Raw genomic sequence first — 9,577 nt, forward strand, 5'->3', positions numbered from 1 at the left:
ATATATAATATATATAATCAGTGGCATAGACACAATTTTTTTCTATTGGTGGGGGGGATGGTTAACTATAATATTATATAATATAAAATTAAAAAAAAATACTTGTATTTGTATTCAAATACTTAATGAGTATTCGTGAAATAAATTTTTATAATAGTATTTTATAAGTATTTATAATACTATTTTATTCGAATACTAGTATTAGTATTTTAATATTTTTTCAAAAGTATTTTTTACAAGACTGATTATGGCACTCCTAAGCTACCTAATGCACTAATTTCTAGTCCTATCTTATCAGAATATTCTATATAGATACAATTATTCAATACAAATAAAATATAATTAAAAACCTTGAATTGAATACAAGTCTATTTTTGGTGTAATTTTTGACGACTGACGTGACTTTCAATTGTAATACTGGTGCAAGACAATATGATACAATATAATTATGGCAAAATGTAAATTTTTTTCTTTATTAATGTGTACACTAGTATAATACTGATTAGTGTGTATGGAAGTAAAAGTAAAAATAATTTCTTTTTACAGATTTTACAATTGTTAAGATTGATTTATCAATTATATCCAGGTTGGAAATAGATAATAACTAATAATAATGATAGAGTAAGTTCAACAATTTAAGTACCTAGGAAGTACGATTACTAGCGATGGTAGATGCTTAATAGAAATTATTTTGACAAAGAATAGCTATGGCAGAGAGCATTTATGCAAAAACGACAGCTAATTACAAACAAAAAACTTAATATAAAAATGAAAAATAATGTTTGTCGAATGCTATGTATGGAGCGTACTACTATATAGCTATGAAACATGGACCATCAATGGACAAGACAAGAATAAGTTAGAAGCCATGGAAATGTAGACATGGAGAAGATTGCTGAAAGTCAGCTAGACAGAAATGAAAAGTAACGTAGATGTATTAAAATAAATAGGGGAAAAAATAATTTTATTAAACACCATAAAGGAAAGAAGTGGAAAAATGTTCGGTAACCTATTGAGGCACAATTCGTTTACGACAAATATATTTGAAGGACGAATAAATGGACGCAAAGGTAGAGGTAGACCAAGGAAAGCATATATAGAAAAAAATTATAAGACAAGCTGGTATTAATCGATACATATACATGAAAAACTGGCTTTTAACAGGGAAGAATGGAGAACCAGATTTATAACTACAAGGCAAGGCCTTTAGTAGAGAAAAAGATTAATTTGTGTATTCTTTAAGCAGTTTAGACTGTTAGGACGGGCACACTTTGGGTCGCAGGGTAACTGAGCCTGTGTCGATCTGCGTCACGCAGTTTAATGCGCACATGCCACACGCGTTTGGGAAATTTTCCAGTTACGTCGGCCTAATATAATATACACCTTTTTAATTTTAATTCTACTATGAAAGAGTCTATAATTGAAGCCATCCGACATTACAATGTCTTAAATGTCATGGACTATATGAAGATAAAACTAAAAATTACATTTTTTTACAAATTCACTTATGCACTATTTTTTACGTGTACTTAAGGAATACAATAAAAGAAGCTCATGAAATTCATCACCAGAAACTGATTCAGAACTTTCATTTATTAAATTTTTTGCTATCATCTTGCTAATGACTGAAGTAAAATACGCTCACATGGGTCACACAGTTTTTTCTGCGCTGCGCTGCCTTACGCTGTGTTGCGTCACCTGCGTCCGACCTATACTGGGGAATTCTGTTATATCATTGATTAAATATACATATTTATTTAATGGTCATATTTTGCAGTGGTCCTCTATATTTACATTGCTTTCTGCAATAATAACAAATTAACATGTTACACTAAAAAATTTCACTTAAGCTATTTCTATCCATTTTATAAGCAAAACATATCTATAAATAAAATAAAAACTAAAAATGAATAAAATAATGAACCTAGATTAGAACTTATGTAACACGATTATTAACTTTTATGATTACCCGATGGCAATAACTTAATTAGTAGACATTTCCAAAACAAAACAATTATATTTAACATATTTTATTTATATTCACACGAAGGGTAAAATTAGGTATTAATCAATGACTAGCAGTGGCACCGAACACGTACTTTTATGAGGCAGTTCGCCCCTTCATTTAACTATGGTGATGGGTGTCCGGTATTTGGGTGAATAAATTTACACTCTAGTTAGTAAATTTTAGAAATGTACATATTAAGTGACAATCGGTCTGTAGATGGTAGGATACTATGATGCGATAGGGCAATTCACTCTACTTACTTCCTTTAGTAAAGTAAAGTAAATAGGTAATAATTATACCTAATAAATAAATAAATTAAATAATAATAAAAATAAAATAAATTAATACCTACCTAATTTATAATTATCTTGTTTAGTCTGTGTGATTATTGATTTATGATAAAATATAAGGCATTTTTTCGATCATAATTTATATTATTATTATTATGTGCTGTTTTAAGAGGCACTTTTAACAATAAATACAATCGTATTCTAAAATAGACTTAATAGTGCGGGCTGTCAGTTATAACCCCCCCTCCCCGGGGATACGTCACCAATAAATAATACCTACCTAATATATGAAATTATAGTGATAAATTGCGAACGACTTTATGATGGCTAAATTTACAATATAATCATTTAATCATGTAACTTATCATTATTTTGCTCTAACTTTTTGGGTGATGGTAAATTTTTATACTTTGCCCCACCAAAAAAAATACAAGTCGGCGCCACTGATGACTAGTCATAAATAATTTTATTTAAATCAAAACTTTTAAAGACTATTTGTCAATATTAAAAATAATTGTCCAGCCTTAGATGAAATTACAATTATATATGAACTATACCATGGGTTTTCTATCAATTTGCTTTTAGTATGATCACAATTGCAAAGTTCTGATGAAAATTACATACAGTATACTGATATCATAAAAAATATGATCATATAACCTCATCCACCAACAATAAGAAGTTTGATAATATCTAGAAAATCTAGATTTTTAATAGAAGTATTTTCAATTTTAAAATTAAAAGTTAAAAATGGTTAGATGGAAGATTGCTACTTAGTATTTAATTCTATATTAATTAAAAAATGTAGAAGTGCTTCCAATAGAGAGCTTCTCAGGGAAATTCAAGCTAAAAAAAAAAAACAAATGTTAACATTAATTCTTATTGTATATAAACTCAAGAGATTGTATTTTTTCTAAAAAAAGGTTAAGAAACAACTAGTTGGGGAACTTGATAAAGGAAAATATTGTGGGGTATTAATGCAGATAATCCTAATTTAGATATCTAAGTAGTAGTGATTTAAGTTTCAATTAGATTTTCTTTTAGTTAACAAAATAATTATATTAAGTACATTTTTTCCTGAAATAAAAAAATAGAATAAAATTGGAATTAAAACACGGTATATCACAAGTGAAGCTTCACCAAATGTGCAATGTTTTAAAAAGTTAGGATGCAATTTTGATGGAAATACCTAATTTAATTTATAAATATAAAGATTTCAATTTTTAATAAATAACTGTCATACTAGATGCAAATTATATGCTAAAATTGGTTTCATCTGAATAAACATAAATTTGAATATAAAAATTGTGAGATAAAAGGGAAGAGCATCAGTTCTTTAAATAACTTTCAAAATAATATTTATTTATATTGTTTATAAATTAACTCACAATATATTAACATATTAACTATAGAAATTGTGCAAGGTCAGTTTTCTGTACAATTACTAAACAATGGTGTTGTTGATGCAATCCAGTAATTACAAAAAAAAATTAAATTTCAAAATAAGGAACTTTTTATTGGTTTAGAAAAGTTGATAATTTAGTTACTATATTAAATTCAATACAACAGTTTTCAAAAGATTTTAGAAGTCCAATTCATTTTGAAAACATACAGATTTAATTAGAGCCAAATTTGAAAACATTCTATTTTTTTTTAAAGTTTAAAAATATCAGATATACAAATTTATATATGTGGTGATAAAAAATTGTTTTCTTTGGTTTTATTATTACTAAAGAAAGTACCTCAAATTTAACATATTAATCACTTAATAAATCTTATAGTTCAATTATAGTTCATGATTATTATTTATTACAATTACCGTTCTCAATGTTCAAATACACCTTGAGGCAGTGACACAACCAGGAGAGGGTCCCTGGGTCCAGACCCCCCATTGTTTATGTTGGTTATATTATAACAGTTAGTTTATCTTAGTTTCAATTCATAAACTTGAACATAACTTTTACCGTTATTTTTTACATAATACATTTAATTATCATTCAATTTTACATTATAATTATAATATTTAAATTTATCAAACAATAAAATAACAATTAAATTTGCTAGCTACTTTAAAATAATTGTATTATTGGACTTCTCCCCCTTAAAAAATTGTGGTTGCACCACTGCCTTGCAGAACTCTTAGGTTACACGGAACACACTTTGGGAATCGTTGGTATATAGTGTAATTGTGTGTATAGGTATTATTGTAATAAAATAAAACTGGATATGATAAGTGAATAATAAAGTAATAATATTATACATTAGGTGAAAATATATACCTAATTTAAATGTATACATATATTGCAAATACTTTATTGTTTATTTTAAGATAACTAAGTAAAAACCCTATAGTGGTAAACATAAAAATAAATAAAAAAAATAATAAAAAAATAAATTGTTTGTTACAAACCTTTTACAGCGAAAATACCAATGAGTATAGTATTGAATAAAACAAAAACTATAATAATAATAATAAATACCTATTGAGAGAAAATATTAATTTGTAAAACTTTTAATTAATCACGTTTATTGCGCTGTGCTCATCAATAATAAAAGACACGTGACAGGCAATAGACTCAGTAATTATATGACACATAAAACAACGACTCTTTTTAAACTAGTTATTACGTTTTGAGTTTTAGAACGGTTAAAAATTATGAATATAAAAATTGTTATCAATTTCTTTATAAAGAATTCCTTAGTATTATGCACGGATATACGAATGGATCTTCACAAGAAAAAACTCCGGATCCATGACGTCATTAGTTAATGTTATCAATATTGTTCTTATCAGATATTATGATGATTAAATGTGCGGCGATTTATTTTTGGAAATTCTTTTATTTTTTAAAAATGTTTAAATAAAAACAAAACATAATTTTTAACCTACCTGCAGTATCTACAGTCCTAATTCTGTATAAAAACGCGAAGGAAAATGAAGCTTTTTAAATTTAAATTTACATATTTAAATTAATTTAATTTTAAATTTAGGGCCGAAATTCGTATGCACCCCCAAAAAAAAATTCGGGCCGCAATTCGGAAGAAATTTTTACCACGGGACGCAATTAGTAGCCACCGGATATATCACCCAGATAACCCCCCGTAAATACGCCACTGATTACAGATATTATGTATACATATTAATTAATTAAAATAAAAGTTTTAGTTTGTACGTATTATATATAATACTTAATATTTATCAGTAACACCCCCCTTCAGAAAATCCTAGCTACGCCACTGAAACATGCATTTGCAAGACTTTTGCAAACAGTTGCTGTTATAAGAAGTTCTTTAAGTTGTTTTTTCAGCCATCTATTGTTGGAATGAGATAACTCATAATCACAAATTTATCTCCTTGAAGTACATCCAAAACCTGGGCCAATGGCTGCATTACTTGAAATAATATAACAGATTAATTTTAATTTCAAATATAAATTTTATACTAAGTAGTAAGTTAATTAATTAGGTATTGAAAAGATTTTGTGTAGGTGTGATAAGATTTCATGACTTTAATACATCATAACTTAACTACCTAGTAATTACTTTTATTAATAAATATACTGAATCATTAAGAGACTCCTCTGTAGTTTTTTTTTTTTTTTTTTTTATTGATGTAAAAAGAATATATACATAATCATTTTCTCAAACATGCAAGGCTGGGCAAGTGAATGATATTTTATAACTCAGTTAAGTTAAGTTAATTGAGATCATGTTCAATTAAGCTAATTAAATTAATGCTCATGAGGATTACACCAATTAAGTAAAAAATTAAGTTTAAAAATATTGTTAATTTAACTTAACTTAAATTAATAAGTTAAGTTATTTACAAAAAAAAAAAAAAGTTTAAATTATGTGCTGATATAAGTTATATATACAATTACAACATAACAATAATGAAAATCCAGAAAAATCTTATTAGACTCTAATTAGGAAGAGAAATAGGTATATATTTCTTTATTGGGATTGTTTTAAAGCACTCAAATGGCAAATTTATGGTAATTTATGTATGTTTGTTTTTATTCATTTTTCATATAAATCACATATGATAAATTTAATTAAAAAAAAGTATTTTTTTTAATGTTCAAAAACAGTATTAAAACTAAAAATAATTACTGCAGCTAAAAGGGCCACTATAAAATTTTACAGGCATTAAAATATATAGTAGATACAAAACATTAAAATAAATAGGTATATTATATTATTTAACTTTATTATAATCTAAATAAATAAAACAATACAATGGACAGGTAAACTAAAATATCAATTGAATCTTAATACAATCAATCAATATAATAAAAGTCATTTCAATATGTTTATCAGCTATTGAATTTCTTCTCTTATTTAATAATATCATCGATTATGAAATAATTTTAATAATAATTGTATTCTATAATCAATGATAATAAATAACTATTTTTGTAATATAGATCGCATAACGATGATGTGGTGGAAGAGAATAATATTTTGGAGTTAGTCTTAAATGTAATTTGTTCATTTAAAACATCACTTATTTCAATTAACTCTAATTCTTCTTCCTCTTCCATCTCCGCATTTTCATTTAAATTTTCAGACTCTGAATACACAGTAAAATAATGTAATATTAATTAGTTGGTAATAATGATTTGTTAGCATTTAAAAGCTGTTATTGTATTAAATTATAATATTATTATTATTATATTATTTTTATAAATTTTACAAAAGACATTATCAGTAACTATTTTTGTTATTTTATTAAAAAGTCCATATTCATAAATTACATCATGCAATATTTTAGCCAAGACATCAAATGTATACCTTTTAAGCAACGACAAGCAAGCCCAGCTGATAATCTCTGAAGAATCTCTGGATACTGTTATACAACATAAAGTCTGAAACAGAAATGATAGTTACATTTTTAATTTAAACAATTAAATTATTGATATACACCTATACAAATAATATTCATTTTTTACAGTAATTATTTACAAACCTCTAAAAAACTAACCAACAATCCGCTGTAGCACAAACATATTTAACTTCAGTAGATGATAATTGTGCTTTGAATTTAGCTTATAAATCGGCCGTAGTAGTTGACATTTTATTCATTATAGTTTTTCTAGATAAACATTGCCAATTTGAAAAACTTTTTGAATGATAATTTTGAATTTTTCCTCTTCAACAATATTAAACGCGTGGTTAGCATGGTTACCCATAATAATAATTGCAGTTACCATAAAATTTAAATTTTCTAATAAAATAAATAAAGATTAATTTCAAAGAAATAATTTATAAATATTAAGGTTCTACAAACCTTGACTAACTGGCTGAGGTCTTGAAAATGCATCCGATATTGTTTTTTTATATTATTGCACTTTTACACAATGGTCACAATCAAACTCATTATTTTTATGTTTATTAGAAGATTTTTAAATTTTTAAATCTGCTTCAAGATTTTTTACTTTGGAAGCATGTTTTGACTAAAAAATATATTATAATTAAACTATATCTAAAATAGAATGTAGTTTTTTTTATTTATGTAAAAATTTATAAAAATATAAAGCACAAATCGACAATCGTTACCTCAAATTGTAAAGGTTTGTCCAAAATGAAATTTTTTTTTAAGAAAAACGTTTAATAAATACAAATTGAAAATACTACACAATTTTAACTAACAACCATAGGTTTGCGCAGATTTTTTTTTCGCAGGAGATTCCTATAAATATATATTTAAGAAATAACTCAATTTTTATCTCCCTTCGAAAAAACATAAATTAGAATTTTTTTTTAAAAAAGTATTACATAACTAAAAAGTTCTCAAAATAATAATCAATATAAGTAAAAATATAATTTTAACTTTGCATTTTATTACTAATATTAATATGAATTTAATTTATGTAATTCTTCATTATACCTGGTTCTAATTTTCTGTCAAAAGGGTGTTTAAACTTATCAATTACATCGTTATAATTTATCTGTGATGCTAGTTTTTGTTTTACAAATATCAACATCATTCCATCCAATCTTTCTTGTAATAAGTGGCTTCTTAATTTTGTTTTTACCAAACATAGTTTGGAAAAAGCTTTTTCATAAGATCAACTTGTGACAGGAATGATAGTAAAAAGTTTCAGCGTTTTATGTACATTTACAACATTTTTACTTATTGATAATTTTTCTAACCACTGATAGATTGTTTAGTTTGATAGGCCTGCTACAAAATCAGGCAAAGAATGTAGAAATCTTAATTCACCTTCTAATTCGTCACTATTAAGTACAAACTTCCATGAAAGTAATTCTGTCAAATTTTTTAGTTTATAAATCTATTAAACAACCAATTGGACTAATTAAATTAAATTTTTCCTGATTAAATTGGTTTTCAAGACCGTTAAACAAATCATCTAATACAGTGAAGAAAACATGACATTTCATCTCACTTTTTTTATCCGTGATGGTATGTTGTATTTTCATATCATTAATTTTTGTAGAAACCTTCCTATTTTTCACACGTGGTAACTCAATATTAAATCTATTACAAATTGTAAGAACTTTTTCATAAAGCTTAGAATAGTTATCTTCGTCATTTCTTAACTCACTAATAGATTTTTTCAAAGCATTTACAATAGATACTGCATCTAATAAATTCAAGTTGGGTACTTGTAATTGAGCACTGACAATTTGAATTTGTATTAATTTAGGTTTTAAAATATATAATGCAAAAATAAAGTTAAAATTTTTCATTTGATAAATAAGACCATTTGCTTATGTCCTCACCTTTGAATATTTAGTGTTTTTAGAAATTTCTTCAAAACATAACAGAAGAGAAGTTTTTCTCTACAGCTGTAACAGCTTCCGCACGACATGCCCATCTAGTTGTTAAAAGTGTTTTGAGAGTTTTCAATTTGAAATTTGAATCATTAACAATTTGTTCAAAAACAGCATGCCTCAATGGACTCCTAATGAAACAGTAAATTAGCTGAACACATCCAAAAAAATCGAAAACAACCAGGTTTTTATTCCCAAAGCTATCAAGCAATATCAAATTTAGGCAATGGCCAAAACATTGTATATGCGAATAGACATCGCAGATAGACTGATTTCTTTGTTTTTATACTGTATACTATTAAATTTTCTACTCATAGCTGAAGCATCATCAAAACTTACAGCTATAACCGATTTCCAATTGATATTTAACTGCGCAATTTTGTTTGTTTAGCTATTAAATATTGTGTTAGCATCTACTGCAGTCAAACATTGAATACCAATAAATTGCTCAACGAACTTATATAAATCTTCATCAAAGTAG

The 9,577-nt window shown here is 25.9% G+C and overlaps 1 long non-coding RNA gene across 2 annotated transcripts; it reads right to left on the reverse strand.

The window, feature by feature from the left end:
* Positions 1 to 6,733: 6,733 nt before the first annotated feature.
* On the reverse strand, positions 6,734 to 7,419 carry LOC112693864. 2 transcript variants are annotated; one of them, XR_003149520.1, is made up of 3 exons: positions 7,283 to 7,419; positions 7,093 to 7,166; positions 6,734 to 6,871 (listed from the first exon to the last, which is right to left on the reverse strand). It is a non-coding gene; the product is annotated as an uncharacterized LOC112693864 (long non-coding RNA). The 2 variants fall into 2 exon arrangements; XR_003149518.1 differs by having other exon boundaries at positions 7,268 to 7,419.
* Between the last annotated feature and the right edge of the window lie 2,158 nt (positions 7,420 to 9,577).

Source organism: Sipha flava, unplaced genomic scaffold (genome assembly GCF_003268045.1).
Source record: "Sipha flava isolate LNK unplaced genomic scaffold, YSA_version1 118_pilon_pilon, whole genome shotgun sequence".
In the NCBI taxonomy this organism is placed as follows: Eukaryota; Metazoa; Arthropoda; class Insecta; order Hemiptera; family Aphididae; genus Sipha; species Sipha flava.